The sequence below is a fragment of the Silene latifolia genome, chromosome 4 (assembly GCF_048544455.1).
Source record: "Silene latifolia isolate original U9 population chromosome 4, ASM4854445v1, whole genome shotgun sequence".
NCBI classification, from domain to species: Eukaryota; Viridiplantae; Streptophyta; class Magnoliopsida; order Caryophyllales; family Caryophyllaceae; genus Silene; species Silene latifolia.
Window position 1 is genome coordinate 56644828 of NC_133529.1, and position 17231 is coordinate 56662058.

Here is a 17231-nt window from a genome sequence, read left to right on the forward strand (position 1 = left end):
AAGAGGCAACAAGACTCAAGCATAAGGCATCCAAAGCATCCAACAACCAACATGTGAAATGATAATTACAAATATCAAGGCATAACATAAAACATCCAATAACAACCAATCTCACCTCAAAGACAAACCCTCGACCCGAGTCCCGCGACGGGTCATCGGTCAAATCGAGGCTGACCGGTTTAAACCTAGTTTGACCAAACTCGTTCGGTCAATCTGGCCCAACTCAGAGTCTTGGCCCATTTTGGCCCAAATCACAACATTCATTGCAATATCGTTCTCATGCAATATTCCAATTTCTATCATGTGAACACTATCAAAATAAAGAAAACATTCTAACTTACAAAATAACTAATTCCACAAAATTCTCGCATAATAAAATAGCATAAATAACCATCTCACACAAGGGTAAACTTTTCTATAAATTTTAATCGATAAAACGACGTCATTTACTCATACGGACTCCGAATTGAGTGATTCAAGTGGCTAAACCACCTAATTTTTCGATGCCGTTCAATCTGTCATATTTTTGGAAACATTGAAACCGTCTCTCGGTCCGTACTGCAGCGTTCCAGCTAAAACACGGACTTGTCACAACACATAATTCCTCATCCAAATTTGTTCCAAACAATAATATACAAATGGGTAACATAAATTAAACATAAGCATACTCATCTTACTCCATTCATTCATTTATCAACAAGATCGTCTCAAACAACAACAAACAACAACAAACGACAACAAACAACAACAAACAACAAATACAACTACTAATGTGACATTAATTCGTCGAGTGACTCGGAATTGTTACCTTAAGCTAGCAAAGAGACAAGTAATAACTTGAGAAAGCTTCTAAAACCCAAAATTACTCTTCATCTTCAACCACATATGAGTCACCTAACTCATCTTCAAATTCTTCACCTATAAGAACAACAAAAACACAATTATTAAGCTTAAATTCGAAAACCCTAAAAGATGAGCCTTAAAACAAAATTAGGGGAAATGAAAATAAAGCTTACTAGTAGATGAGGATTGAAGAGAGGATTCCAAATATATAATTTTTATGAGATTTGGTGGAGAAATGAAGGATTTATGGTGGATTTAGGGATTGTAAGGAGGATTTTTGAGATGAATTTGGTGTTTGATGAAAGGAAGAGAGAGAGTGAATTATGGAGGAAATGAGAATTGAAAGAGGGGACAATGGAGGGTAGGTGGCCAGCCAAAAGGCATGGGGAGATGGGTCATTTGTTTACGTTTTGGGGTTTCTTGACAGTAATTAGAAATATTCGTCGAACGCGATTTCCGAGAATATTAAAGTTCTTAAACACGATTTTACTAAAAGATTAAGTACTCATATGCCCAATATCCAAACTTGTTTACCCAACGACCGTAAGAAATGGGAAAATCCCAATTTTACGATTTTTATCCGAAATCTATTTTATCAAAGGGAAAGGTTTAAATATAGTTTAAATCACTTTTAAACATTTCTAAACTATCAAAAATAATTACATTTCTTCAAAATAAAATAAGATTATATTTTATCAAATAAATTTTATTCCAAATAAATTAATATAAAATTAAAATAGATTAAAATATTACTTTTAAAATATAATAAAGGTCTTCAAATTTACGGGGTGTTACAGTCAAGTCATGCTAGGTCTATGGGTGTGAGAGTGTTTGAGTCTGTAAAAGATGAGGTTTTTATACCACCTGGGGAGTTAGTGTCTTGTGGGAAGCTGTATAGAGGGGTGTCCATGGTTATTGGGCAAGTTGATCTTCCAGTTGACTTGTTGGAGTTTCCTATGGATGATTTCGAGATAATAGGGATGGACTGGTTGGGTATGTATAAGGCTAGAATAGACTGTCACCAAAAGAATGTTTCTTTAAGAGGTCCTAAGGGTGCTAGTGTTTCTTATCGTGGGTTTGTTATCAATCCCAAAGTCAAAGTGATTGCAGCGGTGACATTGAAGTCTTACTTGAGGAAGGGGTGTCCTTTGATCCTATGCCAAGTGAAAGATGCTAGTATGGTGGAACTGATAGAATCTGAGATACCAGTGGTGGGGGAGTTTCCAGATATTTTTCAGACGAGATACCGGGTTTACCACCAAAGAGAGAGATCGATTTCGGTCTGGAGTTGAAACTAGGGACGTGACCGATCTCTAACGCCCCATACCGTATAGGTCCTAAGAAGTTAAAGGAGCTGAAGAAGCAGCTGAATGAGTTGGTGGATAGGGGTACATTAGATCAAGTGTATCGTCTTGGGGTGCACCAGTTGTGTTTGTGAAGAAGAAAGATGGGAGTTTGAGGTTGTGTATCGACTACAGGGAGTTGAACCATGTCACGGTGAAGAACAAGTATCCTTTGCCAAGGATAGATGATCTTTTTTACCAGTTGAGTGGAGCTGGTGTCTTTTCGAAGATTGATCTAAGGTCGGGGTACCATCAGGTGAGGATTTGGGATGAAGACATACCAAAGACAGCTTTTCGATCTAGGTATGGTCACTATGAGTATGGGGTGATGTCGTTTGGGTTGACTAATGCGCCAACAGTGTTTATGGATCTGATGAACCGGGTTTTCAGCCAGTACTTGGATTAGTTTGTGGTGGTGTTAATACATGACATCTTAGTCTATTCCAAGACTAAGGAGGAGCATAAGGATCATTTACGATTGGTGTTGCAAACCTTACGTGACAACCAATTGTATGCTAAGTTGTCTAAGTGTGAGTTTTGGTTAGAGAAAGTGGCTTTTATAGGCCGAATGATCTCTAAATAGGGTGTAGCTGTTGATCCTTGTAAGATTGAGGCGGTGTCTAACTGGAAGGCACCAAAGAATGTGGCCGAGATTAGGAGTTTCTTGGGTTTGGCAAGGTACAATCGACAGTTCGTGAAAGACTTTTCAATGATTGTCAGACCTATGACATCGTTGATGAGGAAAGAGAACAGTTTTCGTTGGAATGAAAGTTGGGAGACGGCATTTCAAACATTAAAGGAGCGTTTGACCACAGCTCCAGTCTTAGCTTTACCTGAAGGTAGTGAGAATTTCGAGGTGTATACAGATGCTTCGAAGAATGGGTTGGGTTGTGTGTTAATGCAGAACGGGAAAGTCATTGTCTATGCTTCTAGGCAATTGAAGTCTTATGAGGAGAACTATCCGACGCATGATCTAGAGTTGGGTGCAGTTGTGTTTGCTCTCAAGATTTGGAGACACTATCTATATGGGGCGACCTTTAAGGTTTTTTCCGATCACAAGAGTTTGAAGTACATCTTTACTCAAAAGGAGTTGAACATGAGACAGAGGAGGTGGATGGAGCTCATAGGAGACTATGACATGAATAATATATACCATGAAGGGAAGGCTAATGTGGTGGCCGATGCGTTGAGCAGGAAGAGTGTGCATTCTTTATGCACAGCTATGTCACTGATGAGGCTAAAAGATGAAGTGACCAAGATGAGGATACATGTGATCCAGAAGAGGGGTGCTAGGGGAGATTTGACAGTTCAACCGGATTTTTATGATGATATTTGCAAGAAACAAGCTCTTGATTCCAAGATTCAGGAGTGGAGAGCTGGAGTAGAGAAGGGGACAGTGTCTCGGTTCTCTATTCATTATGATGGGAGTGTTTGGTTTGATGAGAGATGGTGTGTACCTAGGGATGAAGAGTTGAAAAAGATAATCATGACATTGGCTCATACACACCGTATTCAGTGCATCCAGGTGGTGACAAGCTTTATAGGGATATTAAGAATACGTTTTGGTGGCCTGGGATGAAGAAGGAGACAGATGAGTTTGTGGCTAGATGTTTGACTTGCCAGAGAGTCAAAGGAGAACAGCGAAGACCACAAGGTAAGATTCAGTCTCTTGAGGTACCTGGGTGGAAATGGGAATCTATCTCCATAGATTTCATTGTGGGGTTAACGAGGAGTGAGCAAGGTAATAACATGATATGGGTGATCGTTGATCGTATGACCAAGTCAGCTCATTTTATTTCCATGAAAGATATGTGGAGTAAGGTGTAGTTGGCAAATGGCTACAGGAAGAATGTAGTGAGGTTACATGGAGTGCCAAAGGATATTGTGTCAGATCGAGATGCGAGGTTCATTTCTCGGTTTTGGCAAGAGTTACATGAATTGATGGGGACTACCTTAAAGATGAGTACTGCATTTCATCCTACGACAGATGGGCAGACAGAGAGAACAATCAAGACCTTGGAGTACATGTTGAGGGCTTGTGTGATGGAGTTTAGTGGTAGCTGGGAAGATAGGTTGGATCTGATAGAGTTTTCTTACAACAACAGCTACCATACGAGTATTGGGATGGCTCCGTTTGAGGCTTTGTATGGGAGGAGATACATGAGTCCGATTTGCTGGGATGATAGCGCTGAGGTAGTGGTTTTAGACCCACAGATGGTACAGGATATGGTTGAACATGTGAAGTTGATTCGACAAAAGATGAAAGCGGCACAAGATCGACAAAAGAGTTATGCAGACTTACATCGTCGGGACATTGATTTCCAAGTTGAGGACAAGGTTCTTTTGAAAGTGTCACCTATGTGTGGGGTGATGCGATTTGGTAAGAAAGGGAAGCTAAGCCAAAAGTTCATTGACCCTTTTGAGATTTTGGACCGTGTGGGATAGGTTGCTTATCGTCTAGCTTTGCCACCAGCTTTGGATTGTGTACATAACGTGTTTCATGTGTCTCAACTACAGAAGTATGTGAGTGACCCTTCTCATGTGCTAAAGGTTGAGCACATTTGAGTTGGATGAATCCTTGTCTTACCTTGAAGTGCCAAAAGAGATCCTAGATCGCAAGGTTCACAAGACTAGAACTTGGGAGACAGTGTTGCTAAAGGTTTTATGGTCCAATCACAACGTTGAGGAAGAAACTTGGGAGGCGGAGGAAGCTATGAAGGAACGCTACCCGTCTCTTTTTTATCAGGCATGTGTGGTTACAGGGACGTAACCATGTTCTTTTAGGGAGGTAGGAGATGATCGCATAAGGTTTTAGTACGATTTTGGTCAGTTTTAATAAAGTTAGTGTTTGTTTTGGGTCATAGTGAGTTTTATTCAAGTTTTGTTTTTGAGTTTTATTTGTGTTGTTGTGTTATAGTTGGGTTAGTAAGTTTGTTTTTCTGTATGGTTTGAACTTCGGGGACGAAATTCATTTTTAAGGAGGGAAGACTGTAATACTTCAGATTTATGAGCTTTTGGGTACTCTATCGAGTAGGGCTTAATCTATCTAGTAAGTTAGTTTTGCATTCTGGAGTACGTTCTGCCTGATGGGTACACGATCAAGTAGGGGCAACCCGATCGAGTACCTTAGTTACTCGATCGAGTATGTCGGGTTATACGAGTTTTTGGCCGGGTTTGATAGTAACGCGTGAAGAGATATATATATAAAGTATTTTCGTCAGTTCTTTTTACTTTTGCCTAAATTCTATACCTTTTTACAAAGAAAGCAAACAACGTCAGTTTCTCTCCTCTCATTGCTATCAAATCCAAGGGCTAGGGTTGTCGGATTTCGGAGTTCTTTATACCGTTGAGATCGTCGTATTGTGGGTAAGATCTTGGTACTATTTTTATGTCATTTGATTAATATTGTTTAAACCCTAATTGGGTGATTTGGGGGTTATGGGGATTGTTGATGTTATAGATTGTGATTATATGGTTATTTGATTATAGGAGGTGATTTCCTAGAGGAAGGCTTTTTTATCTGCTACTTGTGATTGATAATTGGTGATTTCATTTCAGGTAGGGTTTCTCTACTCAGTTATTTTGTAAACGTTATAAGATGTTTGTTTGCATGATTGGCATGTTGATTATATCGTAATTTATTTTTGGTATTGTTTACATTGGTATTATGGTTGGCTGTGTTTGTCTGTGGTTCACGAGGTGCGCCCTCGACTGAGTGGAGTCATTTGCGGGAGTGGCTTCACGCCCTTGATTCGCCCCTTGTGGTCCCGTCACAAGGGGGTGTGCACATTAATGGACATGGGTTATTCGCTCGATGAAGATGAGCGGGGCTTAGGTGGGAACGACTGCGGTCCCCCCACTGGCGGTGTGGAATATCTGTTGCGATGGATATTCTGACAGGGCTACGCACTTTAGTGTGTAGTCAGAAGTTTGGTGATGTGACGGAGTTGGAGAATTGTGATTGTGTAACTGTCTGTTGTATTGTCTTATATTGTTTATGCAGTAACTAACTTCGTTTAAATGTTTTGAAAACTGTGGTGATCCATTCGGGGATGATGACCAGTTATTTAGCAGGTATATCTTAGATACGCGCGGGATCTAGCTGGGGATGAAGTCAGCACGAGTCAGAGTCGTAGTCTTCCGCTGTGTTGTGTCATAACATTTGTTACTTTAGTTGGATTTTGGTTTTGGAACAGTTGTATTTTATTTTACAGTTGCTTTGATGTAATCACTTTAAACTTATTTACTTAAAGTACGTTTTTGGATGGTCTACTTTGATTACTATGCCTCGGGTAACCGAGATGGTTGCATTCTCATGCGCTAGGTGGTCTTGGTAAGACACCTTGGTGTATGAGGGTGTTACAATGGAGATTATGTTTCAAACCTTTGACAAGCCGCACATTGTCGACACAAAGTAAAGATGACTTACCAACCTTCGCCATGCCTATTATTTCACCTTTCTTGTCATCGCCAAACGTTACTTTGCCACCATCGTAAGCTTCTAGTGAGAGGAATTGGCTTCTATCTCCCGTCATGTGACGAGAACATTCACTATTCAAGTACTAATTGTGGCCTCTCACCAACCCCTACACAAGATTAGACTTTGAGTTTAGGAACCCAAATAAATATCTTTACATTTCTCAAAATATCTTTTCTAATCCATATTTGTTTTACAACTTTAATGTTCTTGTTAATGTCATTATGTCTTTTCTTGCAAACATTGAAGACAGGATCGGTTTTACCACAATAGTTGCAAATGATGTACTCGGGAAGACCAACATATTTCTTTCTTCGAAAATCAGTTTTGGTTGGATCCGGCTTTTGTATGTAACAGTTTGACTGACTCTTCAATTTTAAACAGAGACCGGCAACTCTATCGCATCTCTTAGACTTATTTGTGAGGAAATTTAAGACGTTTTGACTTCCTTCCCATTTTTTCGATACATTCTTAGCCTCAACAAGTTCCTTACTTAGTTCATCGACTTTAAAAATGATATAGTTGTTCTTCTCTTTAGAATTTTCAAACTCTTTCTTCAATATGACATATTCGGATTTTAGCTCCATGAAAGTTTCAGATTTTTGTTGAACATTAAGCTTAAGACTAGAGATGAATCTATCTAGGTGAACAATCTTGGATCTACAAGAAATACATTCGGGAGATTCATTTTGAAATTCTACAAACTTTTCGTGAAGCATTCTAATCTCCCTTTTGTAGGCATCTATGTTGACTTTAAGACAGTCATTCTCATTTGTTATATTAGTGACTAGTTCATTTGAGGTTTCCTTAGTACTGTCAGTAGTAACAGTCTAAGACACTGTTGCTTTAAGTTCTTCTACCTCATCGACTAAGTCATCAATCACACCTTTAAACATAGATTGTTGTTTTTGTAGCTCATCGCGTTCCTTGGTTATCATGGACATTTGCATAATTAGAGTAGTCATTGGGAGTAGACTTAAGGCACTCTAGTTCCTTGGACAATTCTTTGTTCAACTTGTTTACTCTTTTTACTTCATCATATGCCTCCAAAGTAACGGTGACACTGTCTGTTACTTTAAGTTCATTTTTTAGGTTAAAATTTTCTTGAGCAATTTCTTGTATCTCATCTTGCATGACATCTAACTTTTCGGTTTATGAACGACACTTATCAAAGAGTTTGTCAAGAAGCTTACATACTTTCTCTTTGGAGTACGTCCTAAACTTGGCTTTAAGATGTTTTACCTCATTGTCGAAATCCAAGTCGGAATCATCGGGATGCGCCATAAGACATCTAAGATGTTCAATTTTGGGGGATTTAGAGACTTTGTTTTTGAGATGATGCGTAAGACACATTTTTGCCTCTAGTTCCTCCTCGATGGGTTCATCGTCCTCGGAGTCGGACATTCCCCAAATGGCGGACATGACCTTATGCTTGTATTCCTTCTTAGTTTTTTCATGCTTATCCTTTAATTTGATTTCGTCCCACTTTGGACATTTTTTGATTTGGTGAGTTTTATCACCACATTTGAAGCATCCGATAGTAGAAGTGGATCGTTTCTTAGGAAATCGTTTTTTCGAGTAGTTATTATTGAACCTTCTATTTCCTTGGCCATTTAGCATTCCCACTATGTTCCATGTGTTGGGTTTCTTTAAACTCAATACTATACATATTCATATATGAATTAATTTATTTGGTCATAAAATAAATACAAGATCTTATGCATGCAAACTTACTAAAAGGAGATGAAAAAAAAAAACGATTTCTTACCATCTTATTTTCGGCCATTTTGGGCACAAGTGAAGTCTCCTACCTCACTTGTTCTTGAGCTTTCCATATGTTAGGATGATCCTCCAAAGACTTCAAGTATAGAAGCCACTCCTCTTGATTGCACCCAAGATTATCCCTTATCTCTACTAAATAATATGTGCTAGATATTTGTTTAGTAGTTTACCTTAAAATTGATTACTAATACTCATATATTACATTAATAATATTAGTAATGTGATTGAACAATTTGAATCAAGATTTCTCAAGTTGTTAGAGAAAGATGAAGGAGTAGTGAGAAGAATGCATGTGAATGTCTTAAACATGCATAAAGAGAATGAATTAGAGAACAAAAACAAAAGTACCCCTTGTCATTAGAAGGGTGTACCGGTTTTGGGGAGTCTAAGGACCAATATATGGTCCTTCCCTTTTTCCTTTTGTTCTTATCAAAATGTGTAGATATGCTAGCTAGTTAGACTAGGTATGATTACAAGTATTTTATCTCATAAAATAAATCAACCACAATCCACTACTACTACCTTCATTTCGGTCCATATGTATAAAATGGACTACCATTTTATTTTGTCAATTTGTCATTTGTCACACAATATGTCACATGTAGTATGTTACATGTTATTAATTAATTAAATGCATATTTATCACATAAATATCATTTTATAAATTAATTAAATTACATACAACAAATTGACTAGTGATACTTGATCACATAAATAAAATGGGTCATATAATTATAATTCACAACATCTTGTAATTATAATTAACCATTCATTCTTATCTCTATTGTTTCTCAAACAATAAACAATTTTAGTAATAAAGCATTTCAATTACAAAAATAAATCTTATTTAATCCCATTACAATAAGATATCAATATTCTTTCTCGCAAATTGAATTGTTCAATTTTAAGGAATTGATTAACTTGTATCGTCATACAATTAATCAACTTAACAGATTAGAGCATCATCCTTTAGGTGTGACCTTAAGGGATCAACTGACCACCACCGTCCCACGACAGTAACGTCAAACTCTAGCAAGCCAATCGTTACCGATTAATGTTGATCAGTTGACTATAAAATGAATCATCCCTTACGTATTCTTAAAAATGAGATTTAAACATGTGATCATCATGATCGACAATTGTGATCGCATTATTGTCGGGGACACTCCAACAATCTCCCACTTGTCCTCGACAAGTGTGCGTCACCAATAGGGATGTCATTGGGGCGGGTTTTGGCGGGTCTCGCCCCGCACCCGCCCCACTTGGGGCGGGCGCGGGTAATGATTTGACGGGTCATGGGGCGGGGATGGGTTTCAAAAGTATCATTCGTCGCGGGTCGTGGGGCGGGGATGGGTATCACATGAAACCCGCCCCATACCCACCCCGCCCCACACCCACCCCGCCCGCCCCGCTCCGCTTATACCCGCCTCACTCATCTCCAAATCACCAACCCACCTATAATAAGTAGTAGTAATTATACTATAATAATAAAAGAAAATTATAACAAGAGGATAAAAAGCCCAAACCAATGATACTTGGTAAGAATGCTAACGGAGCTTTAGATGATTTGAGGGAACAATGAGTGAAGCTCTGTTAATTTGATCAAGCAGCTTTGTTTACTTTGGACATGCGTTTCATTGTTTGTAAAACTTTTTCATGGTTTGAAAAACTTGTGTACTAGTTTATTGAATGTATATTTTGCGAAAACTTATTTGTATAAGTAGTACGACTAGTATATTTTAGATTTTAGATTTATATTTTTAAAAATTGTTTATGAGGAGATAGGTAATTTGGCGGGTCAACGGGTCCCCGCGGGGCGGGGACGGGTTTGAAAAGTTCAACCCGCCGCGGGTCGCGGGGCGGGTGTGGGTACGCATTATAGACTCGCGGGGCGGGTGCGGGTTACCCCTCCTCCGCACCCACCCCGCCCCATTGACATCCCTAGTCACCAATTCTCTTGTCCTATTACTATCTCCCACTCAATGCAAGGTGTCTTTCGGGTCGTACTTGCAAGTGATCATATCGAGAGTGGTTTGCTCGATCTGGAGAATAACTGATTGACCGGAATTTATCTACCATAGATACCTTCCGAGCGTGGCCACGCATTTCCAGTTCATTACTCCTCGAGTGGCCCTGAGATATTGTTTTAACCCTGACAAGGGGGTGGACAATTCCTATCGCACTATTCCCTTCGACTAGCCACAGCCAACATAACCCAAAATATGCCCATTTGACCCCATTTACGAAGGTCGTAGTAACATAAATCAAAGTTAATCTGAAACCGTGCCACCTTAGGCGAACAGTCTTTAGTCAAAAGAATCGACTCATTAGAATACTATAGTAGCTCTCGCCACGACCAGGCTTTATAAACTTGCCAGAACTCTATAAGCGGTCACTGCCCGACAGAGTGTTCCTAACAGTTTGCCTATGTGATCGACTAGTCATCTCACATGACTCTATGGCACTTGAACTTGCCATCAATCGCATCACACTCTAGTCACTTCGAGACGTCACCTCATACAAGTGATTATGGGCAAATACCATGTTAATCCGGGTTCACTTTAACGGGGTTCAATATTGTCTCCACAACCCGTTTGGATGTAACAAAGTATAAAAGGAGTTTTTAGATAAAAACTCGAACGACAAATGTGATTATCACATATGAATAGTCAATACCTGATTACTACTTCATATTCTTATAATCCAATTTGATCATGTATGTAGTTGTTCATCTCAATCCAATTGAAATGACATGACTCATCATGTTAAGCCTATGAGAAGGCTTTGGTTAGTAGGTTTTATCAACTTCTTGTACCTTACTTAACCTTACTACATACTCGTTTTCCTTTGTAATGTATACATTTGCATTACAAAACTTTCCGAGTACGTGTCTAGATCCAATCTAGACATAAGCTCTCTAGCCTTAGAATAGCTCCCACTGTTTTCACAGTGTGCGGGATCCATCCTCTTGCACATCTCATGATTGCAAGTGTACTTAATTTCCGTTGTAAGCATCTCTCATTGTTCTTTATTGCCTAGAACGATCCATTTCTTAAATAACATGGCCACAATGGTTCCTTAACCATCTTTAGGTGTTTCGAATATGTTTTTTTTGTCCAAAACCTTATGCAATCTCAACAGTCATTAGTGTAAGCCCTTACACAAATTTGTGAATTGCATCAAAAACACTTAACTTTCCATCCTTAATGCTTCTTCAAGCACTTAAGAATAATCTATATGGCTATTTTATAACTATTACTTAAATTCGATTTTAAAACAATTCATCATACTCAAAGTATATGAAGTACTATACATCATTACTCATTTAATTGATCCGGCAGCGGAAGCAAATGGAATCAATCAAATATGTTCAACTTGATTGAACTAGTCATGAATCTTATCAACATAAGACGTCTTATTTGACGCTAATATCATGTGGATTTATCTACATAAATCTGGATATTAAAGATGTATTATATTTCTCCAAGTATTAAATCATTCCCAATGATCAATATATCATCCACATATTAGACTAATTAAAATTTCCGTAACTCCCACTAAACTCCATGTATAAACACAACTTCTCGACTTATCGAGAAAAGTTTTATAACATGATCAAAACATTGATTCCAACTCATTGATGTCCTACTTAAGACCCTATCTTAAGTTTCACATTATCTTAGGATTGCAAGAATCTACAAAACTCAAGACATGTATTGAATACATTCCTTCTTATTGAAGAAGTGGGTTTTAGATTCACTCGCTATATGTATATCATCATAATGAAACACAATCCCTAAGAAGATCCAAATTGACTTAAGCATTTCAACTAGTGCAAAACCCTTTGCCACCAATCAATCTTTGATATCTAACAATTCACTTGGAATTTATTTCGGATTTTCATGGCTATAAGCCTTGTATTGAGTTGTGACTTAAACACTCTCATGTAAGTCATATATTCATTACTTTCCAGAAGTAACTTGAATCAAACAATTTCTTTGTAAGTTGTAAGCTCTTTACTTTCTTAAAAGTAACATGAATTCATTATCTTCAACAAGTGATGAATTTAACCTCCTAGGTTTCGAAGAAACAACGTTTTACACATAACGTCTCATGTAGCCAAGAAAGACCAGTTTCTTGTGACATACAATTTTTGACACAATTCTTTTGTGGCTCTTGAATATTTTCTCCCACTCTGTCTTCTAGAAATAAACTTGTATTCTAGAAGACAGCTTCACGAGCCACAAACCCATTGTACTCGTGATTATTGTAAGGAAAAATGAGCATTTGTATCTTGTGAAAACTTACAAGCATGGTACCCTACCATTTCATATCTCATATGAATCGTTTTAGATTTAGTGGAAAAATAATTTAGACAATATGATAAAATCCCCAAAAGGATCAAGTAACTCAAAGTAACTTGATTAAAGTCCAAACCATATCGAATAGCGTTTGATTTCTTTATCCAACCACACATTATCCCATAATGCGTGCTAAGAGAGATTAACTTGTGATACTATATCACATTTTCTTTGGCTTATATCAAAGTCTTCACTTTGATAATCCCATTACGACTAAATCGTGATTCCTGGAACTCTTTGAACTTCTTCAAAGATTTCTCTTTTTACCTTATGAAGTGAACAAATTAGTGTCAACTTAAATCGTTGGTAAAAGAAAATGATCAACCTATTCTGGATCAATGGTTTACATCCTCGATCTCCTTTTCAACCAAAAGCACGAGACATCTTGCTTTGAATACAAGATACGCATATACCATAAGATTAACAATCTAATGGTTTCAAGAGTACTCGGTAACTCTTTGCGTTTATCATTCCAGAATTAAAGTTTTAATCTTGGGATACCAATTTGAGTCTTGTATCATCTACATGATATATCATTCTAGTTTGATTTTTAGAATATAGTCACTTTGATAATGGGCTAGCCATACATCAAATCGTGGTGGAAATGGGTCACAAAAGTGAAACCTCTTTTGCATCATAACAAAATTATATTCTTATTTAGAGTTTATGTACTTAATAGTCATAATTAAGGTACAACTTTAAACCCAAAACTAGTTTGAGTACACAATGACTCTATCTCTCGACATTTCTTTTGATGTTAGTCGTCATATTCTAATCATCCTATGTATCGAATACAATGATGAAAACCACCACCGGTTTCTAATATTGACGAATTAGTACTAGCAAAACTTATGTCAATCAAATAAACATTTAAAGAAGAAGGTTTCATTAGATGTCCCACAACTAACTTGCTGATTCTTCAATAATTTGGGGTAGTTTCCTTTCTAGCGTCCAACACTTCCAAAATGGAAACTTTATCGGTCGGGATTGATAGGTTTAGTATTTGTTATTCTCAATAACTTTACTTTTACCATTCCTGGTATCAATACCATTCTAGTTTTACTTCTTGAACCTCGTCCTTTCCTTAACAATTAAGAGAATGCTCCCACTCATTTCAATGAATCTTTACTTAGAGAAGCAAAGTTGAATCTTATGAAGACTACTCTTCAATTCAATCGTTTAGTCTTAAAACTTTCATTGAAGTGGTTGCTTTATTTTGGTTAATTACGATTTCTAACAAATCTAATTACCAAAATGATTTAACGTTTCAAAGTACTTAACTCAATTAAGTACATGAGAAATAATCCATTTCAAGTATATATGTTAGTCAAGAATCAAAAACCCTTTTGATTATGAATAACTTTTATCTATACTCTTCACAAGAGATCCTTCCAATGGATAACACGAGGTTTTAGAAGAAAATTCATATTTGTCTTTAGTTACGATGTTTTAATGGAGATTTGAACTAAAATCGAAATGATATCGTATATAAATTGTGGTGAAGAAATAGAACGATGCGACAACGGAATGATGAAAACTAACATTTATCGTTATAATAATACTTGTAAACAAGTAAAACATTTACATAGTGACCTCTACCCAACTATGATAAATGATTCCAAGATCCAAATTCATATTAACTTGGGCACGCTTTGGCGATACAACCCTTATAAATATAACTCGGTGGATTAACTCTTTAATCGATTCTACTTTTATAACTCTTGGTCGATAAAATTACATTAATATTTATCTTTAGCCCAAAACACATCCGGCTATGGTCGAGAATACTTTTGTTGAGTTCAACCCAAATTTCGAATAAATGTGTCCATGATCCAAATTCACATTAACTTGGGCACGCTTTGGCGATACAACCCTCATCAACATTAATTCGGTGGATAGACATTTATCACCCACTTCCCCTACGTAACAAGGTTTGTACCCCGGTTTGGCCGAGCGCACTCCCTCACGAAATAGGTTTTCATGGTTTCTAATTTTTGGTAAGGCTAAGTCTCAATTGTTTATTTAGCGAGAGGTCATGTCAATTTATTATCTATCACGTTTTAATTGAACTAAAGCGGTGAACTACGATAATTGTAATTGACACGGTCGATAAACTCGATTTAAAATGCATGTTTAGTTATGGCGATTTAGCGATGCATGCAACATATAAATAAAATGCAAAGCATAAAAATAAAATCCTAGTATGGCCTTCCTAAAATAGTAAATCTAATAAACTATTTCAAATTCGGAAACCAACTCCTTTGGTCCCTTGAACTTCGGTCTTGGCACGCATCTTGAGGTAACACCGTCTTCATGGAAACTCCGGGAAATTACAAAGTAATAAATAAAAATTACATAATTTCCTATTATACATTTGTAATAAAAATAAATCTATTAAATTACAAAACGGTGATACGAGATCACAATAATTACAACCGAATCGATATTCCCATACATTTCGGGTAATATCGACTAAAAACTAAGGCCATACTAAGTAAAATTACATAATTCAAAAATTATATAAAAATAAAATATGACAATCATAAATAAAATGCAGCATTATAATATGTATGAACATGCTCAATTTTATGCTAAATCGCCTTATAAGAGCCAATATCGTATATTAATCGGTTTTTACGGATTTGCGCGATTTAACTTATTAAATCTCAATATGTTACATAAATTCATATTTATGTTCAAGTTAATTATCCTAATTCACTTAGGACTCAAAATTTAGTCTTCACTAACACTTTGACAATAATTCAACTTGATTTGACAACATTGTTCATAATGGACTTAAAATTACAATTTTATAACATAAACTTCAAATTAAATCAAAATAATTTCAAATAATTTCAAAATTTGAAATTCAAACTTATGAACACTCTGGAAAAAATACCATGACTCTCATAATATTCAAAACTTAGGTTAAATATTTCGAAAAAATATCGAGAAAAATAATGTTGCGGTTTATCGGTTATAACAAATATGACCATTAAAATATGAGAAAATTTATTTTCATCAACTTTTCACTTTTGGATCTGAAATATATGATAAAATGCAACATGTGATGTTTTTCTTTAGTCATGAAGTATGTTTTAGCATTATAACTAATTATAGTCATTATTTATGTGATTTTTCATCAAAAATTCATAAATCATGCAAAAGGACTTCACTATAGCCAAAACTTTTACACACATCTTGTAAAATTGCATCTGACAACATAATAAAAATTCATGATTAAATTCGAAATATAACTCATATTAACCTATTTACCCATTTAAATACGATTTTAACTTATAAAATTCATATTTCCAGCAAAACAACTTATTTTAACATGGAAATTTACAGGCCATCGGTATGTATTACATGTGAAAACATATCCAAAAACCACTAGAAAATTCGAAGTTTAAGTAATTTTCGTCCAAAAATGTCATTTTATATACAAAAATCACATTTTTATGTCATAAATTAACAAAATGAACAATAAAATCCATAAATAAACCAAAATGTCCTAAAAATAACTTAGGACCAGAAACTTTTAACATTCAAAGTTATTTTTAGGTTTATCTTCATAAATCCAAATTAATTAGTTTTGTATGTTAATCTTATAACTCGGAAAAACCATAAACCGATTTGCATGCAAACAACCTAAGGCTCTGATACCACTTGTTGGGTTTCTTTAAACTCAATACTATACATATTCATATATGAATTAATTTATTTGGTCATAAAATAAATACATGATCTTATGCATGCAAACTTAATAAAAGGAGATGAAAAAAAACGATTTCTTACCATCTTATTTTCGGCCATTTTGGGCACAAGTGAAGTCTCCTACCTTACTTGTTCTTGAGCTTTCCATATGTTAGGATGATCCTCCAAAGACTTCAAGTATAGAAGCCACTCCTCTTGATTGCACCCAAGATTATCCCTTATCTCTACTAAATAATATGTGCTAGATATTTGTTTAGTAGTTTACCTTAAAATTGATTACTAATACTTATATATTACATTAATAATATTAGTAATGTGATTGAATAATTTGAATCAAGATTTCTCAAGTTTTTAGAGAAAGATGAACGAGTAGTGAGAAGAATGCATGTGAATGTCTTAAACATGCATAAAGAGAATGAATTAGAGAACAAAAACAAAAGTACCCCTTGTCATTAGAAGGGTGTACCGGTTTTGGGGAGTCTAAGGACCAATATATGGTCCTTCCCTTTTTCCCTTTGTTCTTATCAAAATGTGTAGGTATGCTAGCTAGTTAGACTAGGTATGATTACAAGTATTTTATCTCATAAAATAAATCAACCACAATCCACTACTACTACCTTCATTTCGGTCCATATTTATAAAATGGACTACCATTTTATTTTGTCAATTTGTCATTTGTCATACAATATGTCACATGTAGTATGTTAC